The sequence below is a fragment of the Schistocerca cancellata genome, chromosome 1, assembly GCF_023864275.1.
Source record: "Schistocerca cancellata isolate TAMUIC-IGC-003103 chromosome 1, iqSchCanc2.1, whole genome shotgun sequence".
NCBI lineage: Eukaryota > Metazoa > Arthropoda > Insecta > Orthoptera > Acrididae > Schistocerca > Schistocerca cancellata.
Genome location: NC_064626.1, coordinates 504,450,392 through 504,476,345, shown reverse-complemented (window position 1 = coordinate 504,476,345; position 25,954 = coordinate 504,450,392).

The window sequence follows — 25,954 nt, the reverse complement described above, 5'->3', positions numbered from 1 at the left end:
GGTTTGGCAAGTTCAGCGTTGCACATAATACTTCAGCTGCAGTCAGTCCTTTCCCAGTGCACCTCATTCCATACAGGAATCTAACATTGCTCTCAAACAAGTCATTCTCACACTTTTCAGAAGTCCAAAATGATGTCGAGAGCCTGCAAACTTCGCACTGGATATCAAGTTTGTTAGCCAGTCCAGTCCTTGCAGATGACTCCTCAGAGATGCTAATTTGCCCACCACAAACCGTACATGACACAGCATCTTGCAAAACTTGTGCTAACACACTCAAACCTAAAAGAACATAACCTAAACTATTTTGATCTTTGCCAATAAGCAAATCCTCATGGTCTCCAAGTTTCCTCTTCGAAGCACTAGTAGGCGTGTCCTCATCATGGGTCTGTGAAAAATCTATTTCAGGATCAACACTGGATTCAAATTTTGTGATATGCTGATTTCCATGGAAATGTCGCTTCTTAAAACAACCCTTTCTTTTTGTCAAGTTGGAAAGAGGTATAAGAGTGTATAATAACACACCAAACCACTATGTTTTCAGTTCAAAACTTATGAAACACGACAACCACAAAGTAAATAAACAAAATGCATGTGCTATACCGCCATTTCTGTTTACACAGTGCATCCAATCTCTTAACTCGAACATTAACATGATTTCAAGGAATAAATAGCTGAAAACCACAGCCTTTTAGATTGAATAGTTCAAGAGATAGAGATACTTAGTGCACTCGACAAATAATGCACCAAATTATTCAGGAGAGATCAAATATTAATAAGAGATAATAATCCGAAAATGTCACTTTTTGACCAATTCCGCCATATGTACTCCTCTTAAGTGTAGGAGAAGAAATTGATGAGAACAGTTCGAAAGAAAAAGCTGAGCAGTACATGGAAGAGTCTCTTTTGAAAAAAATTAGTCAGATTAAGTTTCACCTAATAACCTCTTGTGAAATAAGTGAAATTATTAAATCTCTGAAAAATAAATGTTCTGTTGGAGTAGATGACATCTCTAATAAGATATTAAAACAATGTGGAGCAATTACAGCTGATGTTCTGAGTCACATATGTAATGCATCACTAACTCAAGGAATTTTCCCTGAACAGGTTAAAATATGCCATTGTGAGGCCTCTCTACAAAAAGGGGGGCACCACAGAAACCAATAATTATCAGCCAGTATCCTCACTTACAGCATTTTCAAAAATCTGCGAGAAAGTAATGTACTCAACAGTGGTTAGCCATGTCATCAGTAATGGGATACTTAGTAAATCACAGTTCGTATTTCAAAAATGCTGTTCCACTGAGACAGAAATATACAATTTCACTGTCCACATAATAGACTCTTTAAATAGTAAAATGTCATCAATAGGAATTTTCTGTGACTTGTCCAAAGCATTTGATTGTGTGAACCATGACATTATGTTACAGAAATTACAATTATATAGTATAAATGGAATAGCATATGAGTGGTTTAAGTCATACCTACAGAACAGGAAGCAAAAAGTTTCCTTATATGGGTCAAGTAATTCAAATAAGTTTGCCACTTCATCTAACTGGGGTGAAATTACATTAGGTGTTCCACAGGGTTCAATCATGGGTCCCTCTCTGTTCTTGATATATGTGAACCCCTTCCTTCTTATCTGAAACAAGAAGCTGAACTGACACTGTTTTCTGATGATACAAGCAGCATTATTAATCCAGTAAAAGAAACTCCAATCGAAAATGATACAAATAAGATCTTTGGGAAAGTAATTAATTGGTTTTCAGCAAATGGGCTTGCTTTAAACTTTGAAAAAACGTAGTACATCCAATTTTCTGCTGCAAAAAGTACAGTTCCTTCAATAAATATAACACATCAACAGAAGTCAGTAGACAGGGTAGAGCATACTTAGTTTTTGGGTGTACATATAGATGATAATCTTATTGGGAAAATTCATATTTTGGATCTTCTAAAGCAACTAGGTTCAGCAACTTTTACAATCAGAATAACTGCCAATTTTAAGGATATAGGAATTAGTAAGCTAACATACTTTGCATACTTTCACTCTCTGATGTTGTACGGAATAACATTTTGGGGTAACTCAACACTTAGACAGAAAGTATTCACTGCTCAAAAGAAAGTGGTTAGAATAATGTGTGAGGTTCACAGTCGTACATCTTGTAGGCATCTTTTTAAAAGATTGGGAATTCTTACAACAACCTCACAATACATCTACTCACTAATGAAATTTGTTCTCAACAACATGGACCAGCTTAAATACAACAGTGACATTCATGATCATAATACCAGAAAAAAGAAAGACTTACACTATCCCTTGCTCAACCCATCTTTGGCACAGAAAGGGATAAAATATACTGCTATAAAAATTTTCGACAAATCACCAAATGAAGTAAGGTGCCCGACAGACAGCAGTAATAGTTTCAAAAATAAATTGAAATCATATCTCCTTGACAACTCCCTCTATACCATAGATGAATTCATGAATATATAAATATAATATATGCATTTTATGCCTTTTAAGGGAATGGGGTAAATAGTAGAAATATTAATCTTTAACTCTGTATTGTAATAGATAAATACTGGGTGATCAAAAAGTCAGTATAAATTTGAAAACTTAATAAACCACGGAATAATGTATATAGAGAGGTACAAATTAACACACATGCTTGGAATGACATGGGGTTTTGGCCGGCCGGAGTGGCCGAGCGGTTAAAGGCGCTACAGTCTGGAACCGCACGACCGCTACGGTCGCAGGTTCGAATCCTGCCTCGGGCATGGATGTGTGTGATGTCCTTAGGTTAGTTAGGTTTAAGTAGTTCTAAGTTCTAGGGGACTTATGACCACAGCAGTTGAGTCCCATAGTGCTCAGAGCCATTTGAACCATTTGAACAAAAAAAGAAAAAAAAGTTCACAAAATGTCCGACAAATGGCTCTGGACAGCAAAACATCAGTGACTGCGCATGACAATCGTGTGTAAAAGGAGTCGTAATGAGAGAGAGAATCAGATGCACCAGCAGTCGCAGCATGTTGACGTTACCTGAAAAGGCGCTTTTAGTGAAGTTGTATTATCAGAATGGGGAATGTGCTAGATCAGCGTTACGATCCTATTACCATAGAGAAGGGATTCGAACGGGTAAAGATCCGTTGACAAATGCAGCTGTGGCGAGAATGATTTCGAAGTTCGAAGCCACGGGTTGTTTAGACGATAGACCCCGTAGTGGCCGACCGAGCACAAGGCGTAATGCTACTGAGACAGTTCAGGAAGAAATGGAGACTGTAGCGGGTTCGTCTATGCACGGGGAAGTTAGCACTCGTGCAGTCGCACGTCACACCGGCATTCCATACACTACTGTTTTGTTGGCACTTAGGCGTACCCTCCGATGCTATCCGTACAAAATCCATTGGCATCAAGAGCTGTTACCTGGCTATTTAGTGAAGCGGAGGGCATTTGCGGTGTGGGCGTTTCAAAAGATGGCGGAAGATGACGATTGGTTAAGTAACGTGTTGTGGACCGACGAAGCTCATTTCACGCTCAGAGGATCTGTAAACTCCCACTACTGCAGAAACTGGGCTACCGAAAATCCTAGAACTGTCGTGGAAACTCCATTACACGATGAGAAAGTCACGGTATGGGTTGGATTTACCGCATCTACCGTCATCGGGCCTTTTTTCTTCGAGGAAATGCGTGATTCTGGTTTTGTAACTGCTACCGTGACGGGTGAGAGGTACGCCGGTATGTTACAGAATCGCATCATCCCCAGCCTGGCTGATAAACACCTGCTGGAACGTACAATGTTTATGCATGATGTCGCTCCACCCCATATTGCTAGACGCGTGAAAGATTGCTTGCGCGCGTCGTTTGATGATGATCGTGTGCTCAGCCGCCACTTTCGTCATGCTTGGCCTCCCACATCCCCAGACCTCAGTCCGTGCGATTATTGGCTTTGGGGTTACCTGATGTCGGAAATATATCGTGATCTACCGACATCTCTAGGGATTGTGAAAGACAACATCCGACGCCAATTCCTCACCATAACTCCGGACATGCTTTACAGTGCTGTTCACAACATTACTCCTCGACTACAGCTATTGTTGAGGAATGATGGTGGACATATTGAGTATTTCCTGTAAAGAACATTTCTTTGCTTTGTCTTACTTTGTTATGCTAATTATTTCTATTCTGATCAGATGAAGCGCCATCTGTCGGACATTTTTTGAACTTTTGTATTTTTTTGGTTCTAATAAAACCCCATGTCATTCCAAGCATGTGTGTCAATTTGCACCTCTCTATCTACATTATTCTGTGATTTATTCAGTTTTCAAATTTATACTGACTTTTTGATCACCCGGTATATATATTAATTGTATGTGCATTTCTTGTGCACTTTACACGTTCCACATCATAACGGCTACTGTACCGTGCGATTGATCAATGGAACACGCAACCAACTAACATCCTTCCGTTACCAGAGCCACTTCATATCCGCTGTTGGATGCGGTCGCGCACTGTCATCCATAAGAATGACGTCTAGGACGAATGTATCCTTGAAAAGACCAGTTGGGGAAAAATTACAGTGTCACAATTGCGTTGACCGTTGAGTGTACAGCGTTCGAAGATTTGGAGGTCAGTACGACCATGTAACATTATGCTTCGCCAGGTCATAACACTTAGACCAGCAAAATGGTCATGTCCGACAATGTTACTGCGTGCATTTCATGTTCCCACGTCTCGCCATATGATAGTATATCCAGAATCATGGCTCAGACTGGATCTACTCTCAACCAAGAAGAGCACGTAATTCCACTCCTCAAAAATTGTGTGTGAATTCCTAATGGACCAAACTGCTGAGGTCATCTGTCCCTAGACTTACACACTGCTTAAAATAACGTACGCTAAGTACAACACATACACACCCATGCCCGAGGGAGGACTCGAACCTAGGACGGGAGGGGCCGCGCAATCCCTGACATGGCGCCTCGAACCACGCGGCCACTCCGCGCGGCTTCCACTCATCGTTGGTCCAGTCCCTGTGCTCTAGGTACCAACGCAAACACGGCCCTATGCAGTCGCTGCGCCACGGTGGAGGTGAGATTGCGTGCCCTGAGTCTTGTTAACTGCGGTTGCAATTGCACCCATTGTTTAATGGCGGTAACTTCTTGTCGGTTGCATAATGTAGCGATCATCTACTGCTGTAGTTGACTGATCCATCAACTACTCTCGTTTGCGCACCAGTGTCTGCGGCACAGAATGTTCCCTACGCATTCGAAACAATTCTGTGAGCAGTACCAATCTCCTGGGCTTCACTAGTAGCCCTTCTTCCGTTTTCCTGCGTTCAAGTGTTGCCTCCAGGCCAGAACACCACCACAGTGCGCCGTAAGTGATCGGTGAGCGACACACGCTGCCTTTTCCTGTTGCTGCAACTGCCTTGTGTTGCGGGGCCAGCCCCATTTGGCACTACAGTCACGCACAAAAAGGGCTCTGAGCACTATGGGACTTAACATCTGTGGTCATCAGTCCCCTAGAATTTAGAACTACTTAAACCTAACTAACCTAAGGACATCACACACATCCATGCCCGAGGCAGGATTCTAACCTGCGACCATAGCGGTCACGCGGTTCCAGACTGAAGCGCCTAGAACCGCACGGCCATACCGTCCGGCACAGTCACGCCCGCCTCCCACCATGTGACGCCAAGCTTTCTGCGCGCGACTGGGAGACATCTGCCGACATAGTCGAGCACTTTCATTCATTTCCACCCAGTCGTTAATATGTTATTCTACATTATCTAGCTCGTCCTTAATTTTTGCGGAGCATTGTGCTGTGTGTACGATGCGCACACACTTGTCATTCTGATCCAAACCTATTTTGTGCAACGGTGTCAACTGGATTTTTGCAGATCTTCAAAGACTTCATCACTATGCCCATAGCCCTTTGTTTCTGCATTAGATTCCCTAAAGTAAATATCTCATCTACGCACGCACACTTTGGTCTAAAACTGATTCCTGTACTTCCATAATTCCTTTTTGTTTCAGGGTTTGTTGATACTATTGTTTGTCGTTTATAAAACAAATGTAGTTTAAGAGTTGTATAGAAGAATTAATGAGTTTTTATGTTTTTTCCAATCAACAATATTGTTCTCTTCAAAGTAATACTCTTCGGTACCAGCCCTGAGAGGCTTCAACTGGTAGGGCTTTAATGTGCTGGTCACATACTTTTTAGCGTTTTCCAGAGTCCCAAACTGACTCCTTTTAAGACAGTTTTCAGTTCCAAGAAAAGAAGTCACAAGGCCTCAGATCAGATGAATAGGGGTGGTATTGAACAACACGAATTCCTTTTGAAGTGATGGAAGTGACCGTATGACATGGGGCATTGTCATAATGCAGAATCCACTTGCATGCAATGTCTGATCTCACTCGATTCACATTTTTCCTAGGCCTTGCAAGGACATCTTAGTAAAACCTTTGGTTGACAGTTTGTCCTGCAGGAACAAATTTTTCATGCACGATACTCCTGGTGTCAAAAAAGCAAATCAGCATTGTTTTGTCTTTGATTTGCTCATTCAAGTATTTTTTGGGCGAGCAGGTGTCTTAGTGTGCCGCTCCTCACTTTGCCATTTTGTCTCAGGATTGTACTAAAAAATCCAGAATTCATCATCTGTGATTGCATGACTGAACCTTCCATGGTCACTGGCAGTCCTCTCAAGAAGATCAATGCATACGTTTCTTCGACTGTCCTGCCTGTAAGGCGCTCGGATTTATGGACCTTACTTGAGCTCAGTCCATAATGATAGTACGATACAGTATGAGATCCTCAGAAAACTATATTATCAACAAAAAGCAATTGCAGTAAACTCATGTACTGAAAACTAACAAAAAAATATCTACCAATATAAGGACAGGGGCATGCATAAATAAGTTAAAGTGAAACGCATTTTGGAGATGAACCGAGCAGGTGGTTAAAGGCATTGGAAAACCCCGCTTAACAAGAGAACGCCGAGCTTCAGCACAGAAAGGGTGGCTGCACGACTTTAACAGGGTTAGCAGCAACCCACCAAGAAAAATAAAAATTCACCTCTAACAAGACGGCGGTTAGCTGAAGCCATACTGCGCGAAGCAAACGCGACATGGTGGGGAGATCTCCATTACATAAAAGCATTTTGAGAACTAAAAATTTCTAGATTTCTCTCGTCTGGCGGTGGACCGCATAGGTTTGTTGAAAATAGCGAGGGTGTTGAGAGCTTTGCATCTGCAAAGTGTGGACGATATGCTTCACATATCGTGGTGACAGATAGCAAAAAGGATGTTAATTATCCCTGCAGGATTTTTTGCAGGCAATGAAATTGTGTACGTTGCTCCAACCCTTAGTGAGTGTACAATAGCCATTATTTCGAATAGGGAAACATTAACGTTCTACGGAATGCAGGAAAGTTTAGACTGAGTGAATTCAGTCAAGGCCAGAGTGGGGAATTAACGTTTTAGATCCAGCACGGAGACAACGCCATTGCAGATCCCGACTGGTAAAGTACCATCACGCATTAGGCCACAGTAAATGTTGAGTCGAGATTTTGCTCACTCCAGACTGCGTAGGCTTTGACGGTTGAATATCAAAAGCTAGGATAGTAGCCTACCCTCACATTGAGTGCATGAGACTTTTTTCATTGGTTTCAAAGATAAATTTATTCTCCACCAAGTTAGAGCATTGACCAGCTACGATGTTGTAGAAGTAAATTTAATTGATGAGATTTTTTATCATTCTTGCCTGTGGTAACATTTTCATTTGTAGAGATAACAATTTAATAATTGCCAATTCAATATGTCCAGGAGTTAAATATTTTGTTATTGAGTGTTGAAAGTAATTGAACATGATTGTTGTGTCTCACTTGACCCCTCAAAGCACAATTTATGAATTATATGTAGAATGAAAAAGGGAACAGTTGTTTTGTCTTTCTAGAATAGATCCCAATCTTTCACTTTTATTAATTCATGCATTCTAGTTACTTGACAGCAGCATTTCTAATTAATTTGTTACAATCTGCATCTAATAGAAGCTAATTTACAGGGTCAGGTTCATATTTATGTAGAATGACTGTTTAACACCCTGGGCTTGAGAAAACAGTTCAGATGCATTATCCATTGCATGCATTTTTTCCATGCTCTATTGTGAGGCTTTTTGCCACCATTTTTTGGCACACACCTTTTGCACATGTAAATCTTCGGTCAAAATTTGATATTTGGTGAAAGTGTTTAAGTTTGTCAGGTCACCCATCATCCTTATTCTTAAACTTTGGTCACAAGAGAATGCGCATGTTCGACATTCTCGTCGCTTATCAAAGTTAAAGATCTTTCTGAGTGAGGTTCGTCTTCAGCCTGCTGTTGGCCTTCCAAAAATGATTGGTGCCAGCGAAAAACTGGTGCTCTTGATAAGGAATGTTCCCCATAGTCCCGTTTCAACTTTTCAGATGCCACACTCATGAGTTCCTCAAGTTTAACATAAAACTTGATGGCATAACGTTGCTCTAATTCCGCTATTCGATTTTTGCAAAACAGAACAAAACACAGCTTCACTGATAGTGCACTCAAAACTCACATAATGGCTGTACAGAGCTGAAACTCAGACTGAGCATCTGGAAGGGAAAAAGACATCGGTCTAGACAAGCAGAACGACACAACATTGTCGGATTGCTGACAGTGTTGCCAGTGTCAGTATCAATACTTTGCTCGCATGCCTCGTATGTTGCTTTAGATTCGTTTCTCAAAAATCACACCTTAACGTTTATTTGACAGCGGAAGAGATCCCCTATAAAAAAACATGTTCAAGAGATGTCGAAGAGAGTAGCGGTTTGTTTCATCTCCAGAACACCGCTTTTATATCAGGACAGCGATCTAATTACTTCAAATCACGATCTTATTCAGAAGAAATTGAGAAATCATCAATTCTGATATAAGTTTTATGGAATAACTTCGTCATGGTTCCATGTCAGTTTCACCTACTGAATCTGATCTGACGTTCGCAGTAAACCTCTTTTGATCACGGAGGGCAATAAGAAAACTGTTGGTTTTTGAACAGTGAATAAGACTGTTTTACAATACCTATACTCTCTCCCTTCGGTGTCGAAGGGCACAAAACTGCTAAAATTTCTCAGGAAATTGCCAATCTTCTCCTTCTCCTTCGACAGGTCCTGCGTCTCTATGAGGTCGGCATGTGGTATCTGGTTTTGGTAATGTCAGTGGATGCCACTATTCTCCTTGGCACAGAAAATGTGTACACCGTCTCTATGCATCTACAGTAAATCTCATGATTAAATGCGTGAACGTCTTTTAAATGTTTGTGTAGCGTGTAATTAAAGGAAGACGTGGGTACCAGCCTGGTATTTACCTATGTGGCTAGGGGAAACCGCCTAAATACCACATTCTGGCTGGCCGGCACCCTGGTCGCCGTTGTTAAAACGTCAGGCGGATTCGATCCATAGCCGACGTGCCTCTCCTTATCTCAGAAAAGGGCGGTTTAACGCACATATTAGGAAGTTTGCAGTGTGCTGCAGAACTTAAAGATGCTGTTCTCCAGTTTTCGTAGCCCTTTTGTACTAAGTCTATAATGCATATTGTTTACCGTGCATAATACCAAGCCGGACGGAGTGGCCGTGCGGTTCTAGGCGCTACAGTCTGGAAATGCGTGACCGCTACGGTCGCAGGTTCGAATCCTGCCTCGGGCATGGAAGTGTGTGTGATGTCCTTAGGTTAGTTAGGTTTAAGTAGTTCTAAGTTCTAGGGAACTGATGACCACAGCAGTTAAGTCCCATAGTGCTCAGAGCCATTTGAACCATTTGAGCCACAATACCAAAGATTGAGCACTAGTGCCACGACATGTCATGAATGCTTTCATGTATTTAAACTCCGTGTCCCTCGTGAAATTTTTTAAAACCATAACACTACATAATCCGACTTATTTGGGATCGAACAAATTTGTTTCGTTTTATTGTATAAACTACTCCATCTTGTAACGCCATGTTTACTCAATATTTGTCCTAAAATTTATTTCGGACGGCTTCGGACGTCCCGAAGCATTCCACAAAACATCTTTCGCTACACACAGTAATTGTCAACACAGTAATACAGGAATTACTGGTACACTTTATAAATTTAGTTTATTATAAAAAAACCCAAAATTACGATTATTATTTCTCATTCCGCAGAGTTTTAATAATATTAATAATATGAGTTTGATTATTTTTGAAATTACTCAATTATTTTCATTGATTGAATTTATTTCGAAATTGTTTATTTAATGTTATTTCCATTTGATGCTATCAACATTAAAAACTGCTTCTTATAAACGTTCAGAAAACTTAATAAAAGATTAGAAATAATCAAGACATTTGCTATATGAAACACATTACTTAATGATGCATAAACAATCCTTGTTCTTCTTGGTTACTTGTTTGTTGGCAGGAGTGAGATGTAGATCATGCTGCCATGGTGAACAAGGATAATCTCACTTTATACTCGTTCAAGTGATTCTCTGCGATGAAATTTGCGAGTTTAATCACTCAATGTGTGTTGCTTTACTTACGTAAATCTATTTCGAAGAGAAAATATAATTTTTGATTTGTGGTATAATTTTGACTTACTATAACGAAAAGTCCTAAATTTGGAGACTACTATCTGTGATATGAAAGCAATAAATCAAAAGATGAATGCATTTTAACCCAACGGTGTTCTTGCCTGAAAATCAAAACCCGTATCATACTGCCTAGACGCAAAATTATTCTTTCAGCCAGCCACATTTCCGTCGACGAAGAGCAAAAAACCCATGAATAATGAATTTTTTATTTTGTGCGACTTTCTATCTCACTCATTTCGGCTACAATGCTCCAGCGTCGCCATTGCCAAGAAAATGCATTTGATTTAAACATTAATCAAAAACATTCTCAAGTTCATAAACTTAATCGTTTTGGATTACCAGAGGAGAGGGTCGTACAAGCTTCCCCTACGGCCAATAATCTCCTCTATAGACCGTACAGCGAAAGAAGAGGCCTTACAGTTAAAGCAGACTTGCTTTGCTTCGCGCGCCTGCCTAAACCAACCACGCAACGCGATTTTGAACATGTCTCAGTCACTACGTTTACATGCGACACATCTACCAAAAGACGAAAACTTAATTTTGAAAGCTGTCTTTCGCTGTTGTGTTTACGTGTCAGGATCTAAAGCGGATTTGCCAGGCCAGTTAAATATGGCGCCTGAAAAACAGCTGATATAGTTTATGATTTAGTCAGCACAATCGTTATTTCTCTTCAATTAGACGAGGCGTAAATAGCAGCAGTCTAATATTTCTACTCATCCTTCACTGTACACAAAGTCACTCCGTCCACATTAGCCAAAATTTTTTGAATACAAACGAAACCTGACAGTCCAAGTACGTTTGAAAAACGGCTACTTTTACATGGGAGTAAAAATCGATTGCGGAATTGGAAAACCGGCAACCAGAAGCGAATTTCCAGAATAGATTTTGAAGTGTTTACATGACCACCCACAAGCGGTATTGGGAAATCGGTTTACGAAATCCGGTTTGGCAGCCACACGTAAACGGGCGTATAGAAACACCTTTCATTGTTGCTACTCTATAAATGATTGTTGTTTTCAGTTTAGGCACCGCCAACAGCCTGCTACATTCCGCAGTTGATGAAGGCTGGCAACAACGCTTACAGCAATCGGAGTTCGGACGAATTACGTAGGTGCTGTCGCCTTGCAGAATCGTTAGCAGCCAAATTTAGCAAAACTAACGACCGCAAAGTTTTCGGTGATCTCAAGGGAAAATCACTGAATATTCTGGGCAATGAATGTTTTCCCGAGTACTGCACAAAGCGCGGATTTGGATAAAACCCCTTACCCTATGTTTACCGACAAAGCTGATATCCCCAGCCCCAGCACAGTTCAGAACGTCTTCGGAAAATCCCAATACACGCTTTATCTCTGTTCAGTCAGGCCTGCATTGCTCTGTAAAATAATTTTCTCATAGATGTTTTATAAAAGTCGTTTCACAATAGCTGTACTGGGGAGCTTTTCCAATATCTTTTAGAAACGTTGATGGGTGATCCTTGATTTTATAAAATATTAGTCAATGATGTTTGACAGTGTAATACGGACCTTCCAGTGGTCTCTCTCCCAGTAGTAAAATTCCTTACTGTTTGTCAGAGAATCTCTGACGACATTGGTGGAAGGACACATATTACGAAAGAATGAAAAAGGGTACTTACATCTGACTGTTCCACGCCATGAAAGTTTGTTTGTAAGATGCTTATCAAAGTGAAACTCGACAGACGTGGAGTAATTTCATTAAGACGAAAGAAGATAATAGCAAAGTAACAGTGAAATTCGTTTGCGCTAATGGGCGCCTGTAGCAACATCAATAGATACTTTGGCGAAAATTTATTAAGTGCTTCTCTTAATCAGCGGGATGATAAGGAATCCTCTTAACTTGTTTGTTACTTTACTTTCCTGATAGTCGGAACAAGAAAATACTTTTTAAATCACTAACAAGTTACGTACTTCCTGTTACACGCGTGTCGTAAGACAAATGAAATTTTTTTATGCTTATGTCCAAAACATGTTAAAAGTTTTCCCGTGTTTTTGACAATCTGTCTCATTGTTCTTAGTTATGTCAAAGGTGTCTGAACGTGTTTTCCATTTATTTTGGGAGTATTTACGTTTTATTTATAGATGTAGTAGACTACTTAGAATGCCACTTTGTCTCCGTCCACATAGATACTTCGTTTGGTTAAGTGTGCAACAAGGATACGACATGTAATTCTTACATAACTTGCAGTAAAGTGGTACAGATAGAATGCGCTAACAAGTTTTATCCAGACTCACAACGCAAACATTGACGCATAATGCTATCCAGGGGCTCAGGCATCTTTCATGAACGTTTTGTAAATATTTATAAAATGAGTTTCTACTATTATTTTTGCTTTGATAGTTTAGAAGTTAAATGCCTTTAGCATTTTGTTATTATTATTATTATTATTATTAGTATAAGAAGTGATCAAATAGTTTCCAAGGGCGTTGCTGCAGCTCATATGCAACATAACGCGAATCCGATGCGGGTACATAAGCACCGACATGGCAAGCGATTCGTGCGCCATTCTTGTCTTTCCGGCGTGCGTGCGATAAATCCGGAAACCTTACCTACGGCGACGTTATTTCCAAATGAGTCCAACGGGGTGAATGTGCTGTAATTCTTTTGTGGGCTGCCGAGGAACAAAAAGCGGTAGACATCTACCGGAGAGTAAAGAATGTGAATGGGGAACCTTTTTTTTTTCGAAATAGTGCGCGACAAAGTGTGCTGTTCTTCATGATAATGCACGTCCACAGAAGTTACGACAGCTGAAGCGGAAGACACTCGATTATCCGTCCTATAGTCCTGATCTCTCTCCATGCTATCATCACGGCTTCGGTCCCTTAAAAAGGGCTTGAAGCGTCGACGATTCCTGGTGGAAGAGGACTTGCAGCAGGCAGTAGCGGACTTCTTACCCCAACAGGACACTGTGTTTTCTCAAATGGCTATTTCCATCCTGGTGGGGTGGTGGAATGATTGACTCACTGCTCATGGCAATTTTGTCTGATTGGAACACCGATTTTGGTCATTACGGTCTTCGCAGGGGAACATTTTGATCGCCTCCTATAGTAGTAACAGTAGTAGCAAATTAAATGTCAGTTTCTTCCCTTTAAACAAAACTGTAAATTTTATTTTTCCTTTCATTTCAGTGTTAACTTATCTGATGTGCAGGAGTCATTTATAAAATTTAGCTACTCATAATTATGCATATCAAAAGTTTAGGGAGGCACTATGACATCATGAGTTTCAGTCTCCAAATACGTATAATACACAGTTATACGAGGGTAAGTAGTTAAAAAATTTTATTGTAATCAAATAGGAAACTTACAAGAACATCATTTTTCGACATAGTCTCCTTGCATTTCAATGCACTTGGTCCATCGTTGTACAAGCTTCCTGATGTCCTCATGAAAGAAGGTTCTCGATTGAGCTGCAAGCCAGGAATGCGCAGCTTCTTTCACTGCAAATCAACGGCCCCTTAATGCCTGTTTGAGTGGACCAAACAAGTGATATTCAGAAGGAGCAAGATCGGACTATGTGGAGGATGATCCGGTACTTCAAATTCGAGTTTCAGGAGCGTTTCAGCAGTGTGGGCAGCATTATGAGGACGGACATTGTCGTGCAGCAACACAACACCTTTTGACAGCAATCCTCAGTGTTTGCTTCGAACTGCAGGCTTTAGCTGGCAGTAACCATCTCACTGTAACGTATACTTTTTATTGTTGTACCCCTTTCCACATAATGTTCCAGTACTGGATCTTGTGCATCCTAAAAAACCGTAAGCATCAGTTTTCCTTCTGACGGTTGGGTCTTAACTTTTTCTTGCACGGCGAATTTGGAAGTTTCCATTCCATACTCTTCTGTTTACTCTCTGGCTCCTAATGATGGATCCATGTTTCGTCACCAGTAATGATCCCATCTAAGAAGTTGTCCCCTTCTTTAGCATAGTGATCCAAATATTTTTTGCAGGTGTCCAAGAGTGTTTGTTTATGCAATTGTGTGAGTTGCTTTGGGACCCATCTTGCACAAACTTTATGAAACCCAAGTCTTTTGTGGATGAATGAATCTCGTTAGAAAATGGCACCTATTTATACTCAACTGTGTGCCTCTGTTTTGCTAATATGCTACTTCACGTCATGTATGCATAACATTTAGGCTGGCCAGTGGCTCCCTTCTGACAGTGACTTGCACCACGCAAACTGCTGTTTGTGCCTTCTCCAGCAGTTCTATGCCCCTGTGGCCTCTATTTGCCTTTGCAACTGCTGGTATGCATAACTTACTGCAATCCGGCCTTCACCTGGCTGTAACTTGCGCTCAGAATATCGCACAAAATTGCCTTTACCTATCCTAAACAGTGGTGCCGCTACAACGTGAACGCTCAATGGTTTCTTCATTTGTGGCGGTAAACAGTTGTCCGGCTACTTCATCATGCATAACAGTTGTGTGACCATTTCGGAATTTTTCAATCCATTCGTAGACACTCTGTTGTGACAAAACACTGTTCCTGTACTGTACCGAAAGCCTTCGATGAATTTTGGCCCTTGATACGCCTTCTGACCACAAAAAAACTGATCACTGAAGGTTGCTCTTCTTTAGTGCAAATAGACAGCGGAGCAGCCATGATTAACAGCATGGCAGTGATAATGAAACTAACCTAACAGATTGAAAATTGCAAAGATATAACAACAAATAAACAAGGTATGCGTCATCAACATAAAACGACAGTACTACCAAAATAAACAAAAACATAACTAAATTGTGGATAATAATTGACTTACCCTCATATATGTTATCAGAGATACATTCTACATTGGATCCGCGTAGTCAACGTACCCTTCGTACTTGGTAGATATGAAGAGTGAATATGTAGAGAAAGGCTAACACCATCACTGTTTGATGGCCTCAGTTTAATTTTTGAGAGGTGACAGCTGAAACTTGAATATTCCTCGTAGACTGGTAGGCTGCAGTAGTTACATAGAGATAAGGAGGTTTGCACGTGACCAGACTAGCATGGAGAGATGCATGAAAGACCACAACCAGGGCTATACCGTGGGGAGGATAGAGGGGAGAGGTTTCCCTTGATAGGCCCAGCTAAGGGCGGGGAGGGGGGGGGGGGTATAGGGGGCTCAAAAGCTAACAAAAAAGAGAACAGAAAGAAAGATGATTTAAGAATTTACCGAGAGAGATACATGAGTTGTCCTACTATTTGTGTTCCTATCTCCCGCCTATGATGAAAAGCCGTTCCCTCAGTCTGCAACTAAAAACACAAGCTGTTGTCACCGTACCGCTTCTACAGTGTCATTTCTTGACGAGGATAAAAAAGAAATGACTCCTCCAAAACAGACATATTGATAACATGGTTCATCTGGCAACACTGTGCTTGGTCCCCACAGATGACATATACTCAGCTCGCACATGCGCAACAATAGATGTGAACCAGAGACTTTTCTAGCTATACACATACGTGATTTCGTCTCAACAACCGTTTCGTCGAGTCTTTACTAATATAGCAACAAGTTAGCCGCTCGGTCTAAGACGTCTTGTGACGGGCCGCGCGGCTCCCCCCGTCAGAGGTTCCAGTCCTCCCTCGGGCACGGGTGTACGTGTCGTCCTTAACGTAAGTTAGTTTAAGTTAGATTAAGTAGTGTGTAAGCTTAGGGACCGATGACCTCAGCAGTTTGGTCCCACAAGACCTTACCACAAATTTCCAATTTCCAATGCAAGTTAGGGGCCAAGTGCTGTATCAAGGACGTAAGTCGCAGCCAACCAACGCAGCATTTCGCCATAACGGCACTGTCCTCAACAATGACCCAGTGCGCTGGCAATGGCAAGTCTTCAGGAAGTTTCGACAGCAATGAAGTGTGCAACATTAGTTGTCTTCCACATTAACAGGCCCACTTTGGCCGTCTATATATTTCGAACCGCTCGCTTTAAACAGGAAATCCAGGTTAGAGTTCCGATCTGTCACAAATATTCATCTCTCACGAATCATTTGTACAGCTGCAGTTTGCGAGTTAATATCGATCAAAAGAGATATCTGAAACAAGATAGGGCTTAAGGAATCTGTGTCTGTGAGACAGTGAAGACATTGTTGATATACGAGCAAGTGCTGAAAAGTAATAGCTCTGAATTTTTTCTTCTGTTCTCAATATCAGTTGAGGTACTACATTTAATGCATATTACTAGAGCGGCTTTCCCGCTTCACTGGCGCAAGTTGCAACCCTCTGCAGCCAAAGGAAAATTTGGAAATTTGTGCTAAGGTTTCATGGGACCAAACTGCTGAGGTCACCGGTCTCTAAGCTTACACACTACTTAATCTAACTTGCTCTAACTTGAGCTAAGGACAACACACACACCCATGCCCGAGGGAGGATTCGAACTTCTTACGAGGGGAGCCGGGCGAACCGCGGCAAGGCGCCTAAGACCGCGCAGCTACCCCGCGCGACGCAGCCAGACGGCTCCGAAATTTAGTATGTAACATGGCGATGTGTAACGTAACTGTGTCGGTGCACGGGAATTATCGTGCTGTAATCGAGTTTCTGAAAACACGAATTCGAGGAATTCATCCACAGATAGAGCACCCTTTCCTTTAGCACACCAGTTCCAGACCACACACGAGCATAGTGAAAATAGCAACTATCTGACGCCTTGGGTTTACTGTCAGTGGTGGATTTACATATAGGCCCACTAGGCCCCAGCCTTGGGCCAGCACCTTAAGGGGAGCGGCATTTTTTGCTCTGTACTCACTTTAGCCTTTTAAGTTTTAAAATTACTGCGTTTACAAACGACAAAAGTTTTTAATATTGTTAAACACTTGCTAGTTTAAATAAGCCTTAAGAACGAAATTCGACAATACAAGCTTGCATATATATACAGTTTACTTGGTGACTGACTGGAAATTTAACTTTGGGTTTCCGTCTGGTATCTTCTTCATGATTGTTCACAATATTTTGAAATAAGCTGTCAGGACGGCAGTCTAGAATACAATGTTTGAAGCGTTATTATTCCGAGAATGTTGTCGGCTTCTACTTACCATATTTTCCCCGTGAAAAAACCGGGACCCCTGAAAAGCTGCAATAAACTAATCAGCAATGTCTTAAATACTGTAAAATGTGTGGGCCTCAGTATGTAAAACCCTACTCTACTTAAATTTCTTGTAGAAATTACGGGGAATTATCAAGTCAGCCCTCCATTATTGTAATTAATGTGAAAGCTCTGTGATCTTCAATATCTGAGCTTTGATTTAATGACACCCGTTTAACAAAACATGTTGATACTGGGAATGTTTTACATTTGTAAACACATGTTTATACGAAAAGAAATACACTTCACAACAGTTTAAAAATTTTATTTATTTGTTTATTTAGTTACTTTTTTTGGCGAAAAAGGAAGACGAAACCAACTTTCGTTTGTCTCACTTATCGTGCTGCAGCCTGCACGATATCAAAGTTCCCACTCTGTGCAATCGAATAGTACGTGGCATTGCAAATTTTATATTAAAATTCTTAACTAAGTTTTTTTTCTTCGAGGAAAAGTTATTTTTATTTTATGTTGGAACAAAAGGTGCATTTTCGTGTAGACATAACAGCAGTGTTCATGCAAATGACAACACACCACACCAACTGCCAACAAGACTACTTAAACCTTGTAGTCTGTCTTCTCTGCCCACAGAAACCGCTAAAATGTTATAAGAATAAGCGGGATAAGATTCGATCCAGCACACCTCACTGCAAGAAATTGCAAAAATTATTTGCTTTTTAAATTAAAAAGACAGAGTCTAGAATATTCAGAACATATTTGCGTCCCAGCTAAAATTCCGACGACGCGGAAAACAGAAGCCTAGAAAGGGACTGTCCCGTTTTCCTTACGAGACGAATTCCGGCCGGCAGGTGTGCTTCTACTGTTCAGTGACAGCCGAGGAACAGCTGACAATGAAATTGAATTATTGTGCATTGTCGTTCTTTCATAGCACAGTTACTTCGAGTAATCCGAGTCGGCCAGTTCATCGCTTCGTATTTTAAAGAAAAATCTTTGTGCTCATGTGCCGTGTTCAAAGTAAAAAGCTTTGTGCTCATGTGCGGTGTAGTACGATTGGAATTGGTTACAGTCTTTCTTTCTTTCCTTTTACAATTTTTTTCTTTTGTTTGGACTGTAGGATGGCAATTTTGTAAGTGGCTTAATATGAATAACAGTAAAAAAGCAAACGTGCAAAAGTAAATGGGGGGGGGGGGGCATTTCGGAAGTTATCGAAGGAAAGGCGAGAACGAGAAGCCAAATTTCTAAAAACGCTTGCCAGAGTAGATAAATTTTTCGCAAAAAATGGTGCTTGTTCGCCTTCGAGTTCAAGTAGTGCGGATGATATTTCTAGCACTGCAGCTGTTGTAAAAGAAGTAAATATATACGAAACAAAAGTTAAAAATGAAGAAAAGCAAATCGTTCCTGATTTCGAGTTTCACGAAAAACTAAGTGTCGTGTCAGACATTAAAAAAAGAAATAACCTCGTTAGTGATGATCCTGCAGAATGGTGTGTCAGTGAATCAATAATCAACATTGTCTTACAACGTGGCATTAATTTAAATTGTAACTGTGATTGTTCTAATTCAAGAAGATCAATAGGCGATAAAACCAGATATTTGAACAAAAATGTATTTTACCGTCAACTTTTAAATGGTGAATCAACTTTGCGTGATTTTCTAGTACACACCTGTAGCACCGGTGCTGTTTTTTTGTGGACCATGTAAATTGTTCGGAGGTAAGGCCGCGATTGCTACTAATGGTATTCCAGATTGGAAAAATATTTTATCTCATGAGAATTCACTTTAACACAAAAATTCTGAGTTATCACTCTTAACAAGAAAAAAGTTACTTGGAACAATAGATAACCATTTCGAGTCATATGTTGAGACAGAAAAAATGTACTTGCGCAGTGTGTTGAGAAGGGTGTGTGCAGTAGTGAAGAACGCGCCGTGGACTTTCCCTGCGTGGACACGTTGAAAGAGTCCATTCATAACATAACGGTCAATTTATGATGTCTCTTGAACTTATAGCCGTGTTTGATCCTTTTCCCGCAGAGCACATTGAACGATATGGAAATCCAGGGGAGACACATACATGTTACCTTTCTTCAGCAATCTGTGATGAAATAATAGTGCTTCTTTCTGAACGAATTAAAAGAATTATCATAAGTGAAATAAAACAGATCAAATATTTCTCTACAATAGTAGATTCTACCGCGGACATTTCACATATTGATCAATTATCTTTCATATTAAGATATGTAAACGAGAATGATGAACCTGTTGAACGTATCCTTCTGTTTTTACCAAACCCGGGACAAAAGTCCGAAAACTTAGCTGAGGCCATAGTAAAAGACCTGTCTGCAAATTCCATTGATATTACTGACTGTAGAGGACAGTCATATTACAACGCAAGCAATGTGTCAGGAACCTACAGTGGTTTACAGGCACGCATTAAACAACGAAACCCGAAAGCGCATTATGTGCCTTGTGCAGCACATTATTTGAATTTAGCCGGCACTAGTGCTGCAAGCTGTTGTCGGGAAGCATGTTCAGTTTTCAATGTAGTGCAAAACCTTTATAATTTTTTCTCTGCTTCTACACAGCACTGGAATAAACTTCTTTCTTTCACGAAACCAGGAAGCAAAACGGAAAAAAACTATCAAAAACTCGTTGTTCAGCAAGAGAGGAAGCGTGTGTACATCTATATGAGAACTGGGAGGGCTTTATCAGTGCCCTCACACATATTGCCAATAACACGTTGGAAAGGACATACTCCAGACATTTAGTAATGCAAATTTGAAATTGCAAAGTGTAAATATTGATACTAAAATTATGCATGAATTATATGAATCGCTTGTAGGATTTATTGTATCTCTTTGTGGCATGTTAGACTATTATGAAAATAAATCCATGCAGATTGTGACTGAAATAGGCTATGAACGCACCTATAAAAGATCATGTAAACGCAAACTTCATGATGACGAAGAAGCGGACTCTGAAGAAGTTTTCCCGACTGAAAGGGAAAAATTTAGAGTCGAAACATTTCTCCCTGTACTCGGCAACTTGTACGCCGGAGTAGTGAGGAAGAAGGAAAGCAATAGAACACAGCTGGACTCCTTCACAGTTTTCAGTAACCTTAAGAACAGTTCACCTGACGATGTTGCTGAACGTGCAGCAAAACTCCAAGCGTCATATGACACAGCTTTAGAGTCTTCCTTTCCTAGTGAATGTGTATATTTCACGGAAGATTTGAAATCTTCTGAGATTAGTGATGTTGTTGTTGTTGTTGTTGTTTTCAGCTCTGAGGCTGGTTTGATGCAGCTCTCCATGCTACTCTATCCTGTGCAAGCTTCTTCATTTCCCAGTACTTACTGCAACATACATCCTTCTGAATCTGACTAGTGTATTCATCTCTTGGTCTCCCTCTACGATTTCTACCCTCCACGCTGCCCTCCAATGCTAAATTTGTGATCCCTTGATGCCTCAGAACATGTCCTACCAACCGGTCCCTTCTTCTTGTCAAGTTGTGCCACAAACTCCTCTTCTCCCCAATTCTATTCAATACCTCCTCATTAGTTCTGTGATCTAACCATCTAATTTCCAGCATTCTTCTGTAGCACCACATTTCGAAAGCTTCTATTCTCTTCTTGTCCAAACTATTTATCGTCCATACTTTCAGAAACGACTTCCTCACACTTAAATCTATACCCGATGTTAACAAATTTCTCTTCTTCAGAAACCGTTTCCTCGCCATTGCCAGTCTACATTTTATATCCTCTCTACTTCCACCATCATGAGTTACTTCGCTCCCCAAATAGCAAAACTCCTTTACTACTTTAAGTGTATCATTTCCTAATCTAATTCCCTCAGCATCACCAGACTTAATTCGACTACATTCCATTATCCTCGTATTGCTTTTGTTGATGTTCATCTTATATCCTCCTTTAAAGACACTGTCCATTCCGTTCAACAGCTCTTCCAAGTCCATTGCTGTCTCTGACAGAATTACAATGTCATCGGCGAACCTCAACGTTTTTATTTCTTCTCCATTAACTTTAATACCTACTCCGAATTTTTATTTTGTTTCCTTTACTGCTTGCTTAATATACTGATTGAATAACATCGGGAACAGGCTAAAACCCTGTCTCACTCCCTTCCCAACCTCTGCTTCCCTTTCATACCCCTCGACTCTTATAACTGCCATCTGGTTACAGTCGTGTGAAGTTAGCACCCTTTTTTTCAGAAATGTATATTTTTTTCAGAGTTCTTGATAGATATGAAATAGTTCTAGAGTTCTTTGTACAAAATTTCAATAGTTCTGCAGAATTTAGCGAAAAAAACAACAATACTCGAAAAAATTTTCGTATCGGAAACATTCTTTGTCAATTTCCGCTAAATGTAAATAAGTACGACAGTTCTGAGCACAGTTCTGAATAGAGATCCAAGAGTTCTATCGAAAATCCCAGTAACATTTTTTTGTGCACCTAATAGTTTACGAGATAATTGCAATTTAAGGAGAAAATCTTTTCACTTACTGTGAAGTTGGCACCCTTTTTTTCAGAAATGTATATTTTTTTCAGAGTTCTTGATAGGTATGCCATAGTTCTAGAGTTCTTTGTACAAAATTTCAATAGTTCTGCAGAATTTAGCGAGGAAAACAACAATATTCGAAAACATTTTCGTATCGAAAACATTCATTGTCAATTTTCGCAAAAATTAAACTCGTACAACAGTTCTGAGGACAGTTCTGAACAGAACCCCAAGAGCTCTATCGAAAATCCCAATAACATTTTTCTATGGCTATAATAGTTTATGAGATAAATTGATTTAATGTGGGACACACTTTCTCTACAGAAAATATAAATATATTCGTACAACAGTTCTGATGACAGTTCTGGACACCACGTGAAGAGTTCTATCGAAAATCCTGGTAGTATTTTTTTGTGCAGGTAATAGTTTAAGAGGAAATTGCAACATAATTAAGAACACTATAAGAGCTCCCACTGTGAAGCTGGCACCCTTTCTTACAGAAATGTATATTTTTTTCAGAGTTCTTGATAGATAAGCCATAGTTCTAGAGTTCTTTGTACAAAATTTCAATAGTTCTGTAGAATTTAGCGAAGAAAACAATAGCACTCGTAAAAATAGTGGTATCGAAACGATTTTTTGTCGATTTTTGCAAAAAGTAAATTCGTACAACAGTTCTGAGGACAGTTCTCAACAGAGCCCCAATAGTTCTATCGAAAATACAAATAAAATTTTTTTGTGCAGCTAATAGTTTGCGAGATAATTGCAATTTAAGGGGAAAGTCTTTTCACTTACTGTGAAGTTGGCACCCTTTTCTTCAGAAATGTATATTTTTTTCAGAGTTCTTGATAAATATGCCATAGTTCTAGAGTTCTTTCTACAAAATTTCAATAGTTCTGCAGAATTTAACGAAGAAAACAACAATACTCGAAAAAATTTTCGTATAGCAAACATTATTTGTTAATTTTCGCGAAAAGTAAATTCGTACAACAGTTCTGAGGACAGTTCTGAACAGAACCCCAATAGTTCTACCGAATATCCTAATAACAGTTTTTTGTGCAGCTAATAGGTTACGAGATAATTGCAATTTAAGGAGGAAACCTCTTCACTTACTCTTAATTTGGCACCCTTTTTTTCAGAAATGTACATTTTTTTCAGAGTTCTTGATAGAAATGCCATAGTTCTAGAGTTATTTGTACAAAATTTGAATAGTCCTGCAGAATTTTACGAAGAAAACAACAAAATTCGAAAAAATTTTCGTATCGAAAACATTCTTTGTCAATTTTCGAAAAAAATAGATTCGTACAACAGTTCTGAACAGAACACCAAGAGCTCTATCGAAAATCCTAATAACATCTCTTTGTGGCGATGATAGTTTATACGGTAACTGCTTTGATGGTAGACCTACTGTATCCACAGGAAAAAATTAATTCGTGCAACAGTTTTGATGAACAGTTCTGGATAACACCCCAAGACTTCTATCGATAATCATAATAACATTTTTTGTGGTTATAATAGTTTGTAAGATAACTGATTAATTGTGGGGCTCACTTATTCTAAAAAAAATTATGTCTATTCGTATGTTCTGATGACAGCTCTGGATAGCAATGTAAGAGTTCTATCGAAAATACTGGTAACATATTCTGTGCAGGTAATTGTTTACGTAGTAACTGCATTTAATAAGGAATGCTTAAGAGCATTTCCCGTGAAGTTGGCACCCCTTTTACGAGAAATATACATTTTTTTATAGTTCTTTATATGTATGCAATAGTTCTAGATTTCTCTGCTCAAAACACGAATAGTTCTGCAGAATTTCGGGTAGAAAACAATAACTGGGCAAAATTTTGGTATAGTAAAAAATTATTTGTCATTTGTCGCTAGTTTAAAAGACGCAGTTCACGTGTTCATTGTTTCCAGATGTGGTGCCACGACTTTTGCATTGTTGCTGTGCTTTGTTTATGATTTTTGGTCTTGAGAGGTCTAAGGGTGGTATAGTTTTTATTATCCTTCCATCGGGCGCAGCTATTCAGATTGATACATGTCGAAATTTTCTGTAAATTACTTTTCAACAATTTGCACTATTGGCGCCTTCACGTTAATAGCTTCCCTTTTCCGTATGCCTTTCATTGTTGTGTGATTCTGTAAATTACTTGTCAACAATTGGCAGCACTGGCGCCTTCACGTTATAGCTTCCTTTCTGTGTATGCCTTTCATTGTTGTATGATTCAGTATCGACGCTAATGCTCTCTTGATGGGATATGAGCCGATTGCTCGTTTTTATCCACTGTGCCCTTTCGTATTTCATTTCAGCAATTAATTTATTTGTTTATCAACGTAGTAAGTAGTACAAAGCTAATCCATAATGTAAAATGCACTTAAATTCTGTTTGAACTGTTTAATCGTCAGTGTCCGCTGTCTGAACGTCAGATATCAAATTAATACACTGCGCCTTGTTGCGTTATGTTATAGGAATTTTATTATTTTAAGTGGGATGTACCAGATCATGTTGAAGAAATCCAAAGCATATTGTTCGAAGAGGATAATATTATTAGAAATTTACCTGGACAATAGGCGCAGCCAAAGCAGCCTTTGTGATGCTGTAATTGCCTCATAGATGATGACATTTGTCTATTGTAGTTTTGTATTCCATTCAGCATTTTGAGAGCGTCAAAGCTTCATTTCAGCGTGAGAGAGCGATAAAAGCAATAGATGTTATTGAATTGAAAGCCTTCATCAGTCTCTTGTTTTTAATTGTTGTTAACAAAAGAAACAGATAAAGCCTGGAAGATCTCTGTGGTATTGATGTGGATGGAACTGAAAACTTTCACCTCGCAAATGAACTTAAAACGTTTCAAATTTATTGTGGAGTGCCTTAGATTTTACAGTCGCGCTATTCGTGATGAAAGGAGACAAGTAGACAAGCTAAGAGCAATTCGGGAAATATTTACTGTGTTTGTACACAACAACCAGAAATCTGATACCCTCAGAGAAAATGTTACAGTAGACAAGAAGCTGGAAGGAATCTGAGGAAGATGCAGTTTTCACCAATATGTACCTATCAAAACAAACAAATATGGATTTAAAATCTATGATTTTGTGGATTCTTAAGTATTTTACCTGTACAATTTGGAAATATACACTGTGTTGCAACCAGAAGGATTTACCAACTGAGCAATAAACATTTTGATGTTGTTCTGTGACTGTGTAACATATATATCAGTCAGGTCGAAATGCGAAAGCGGACAACTGGTATTCTAGTATTGGAATGATAATAGAGCTATGAAGGGAGAATTTTTCTTTTGTTGGCACGATGAAGAAAAACAAGCGTGAGATTTCTCTAGAGTTTGCTATCAGTAAAAGAAGGGCTGCCCACAGTTCCCTTTTTGGCTTCCACAAGACTGAACTCTAGTTTCCTTCGTACCTAAAAAGGGGAAGTGTGTGATCTTGGCATTACTTTTGCATGAAGATAATTCGATAGATGCTGACACTGTAGATAAGCGGAAGCCATCCATCGTAAATTTTACAATAGCGTTAAGTGTGGTATTTTCACAGTGGATAAGCTGAATGCTTTATACAATGCTGCAAGAAATGTGCGCCGTTGGTCACTGGTTATATTTTTGTAATGATCAATACGGTTGGAATCTATGCACAAGTGTTTTATTGTGGCAACAGTAAGAATTGTACCAGAAGGAAAGGGCTCCTGAATCAGCTATGTTATACATTGTTGTTTTCTTCGCTAAATTCTGCAGAACTATTGAAATTTTGTACAAAGAACTCTAGAACTATGGCTTATC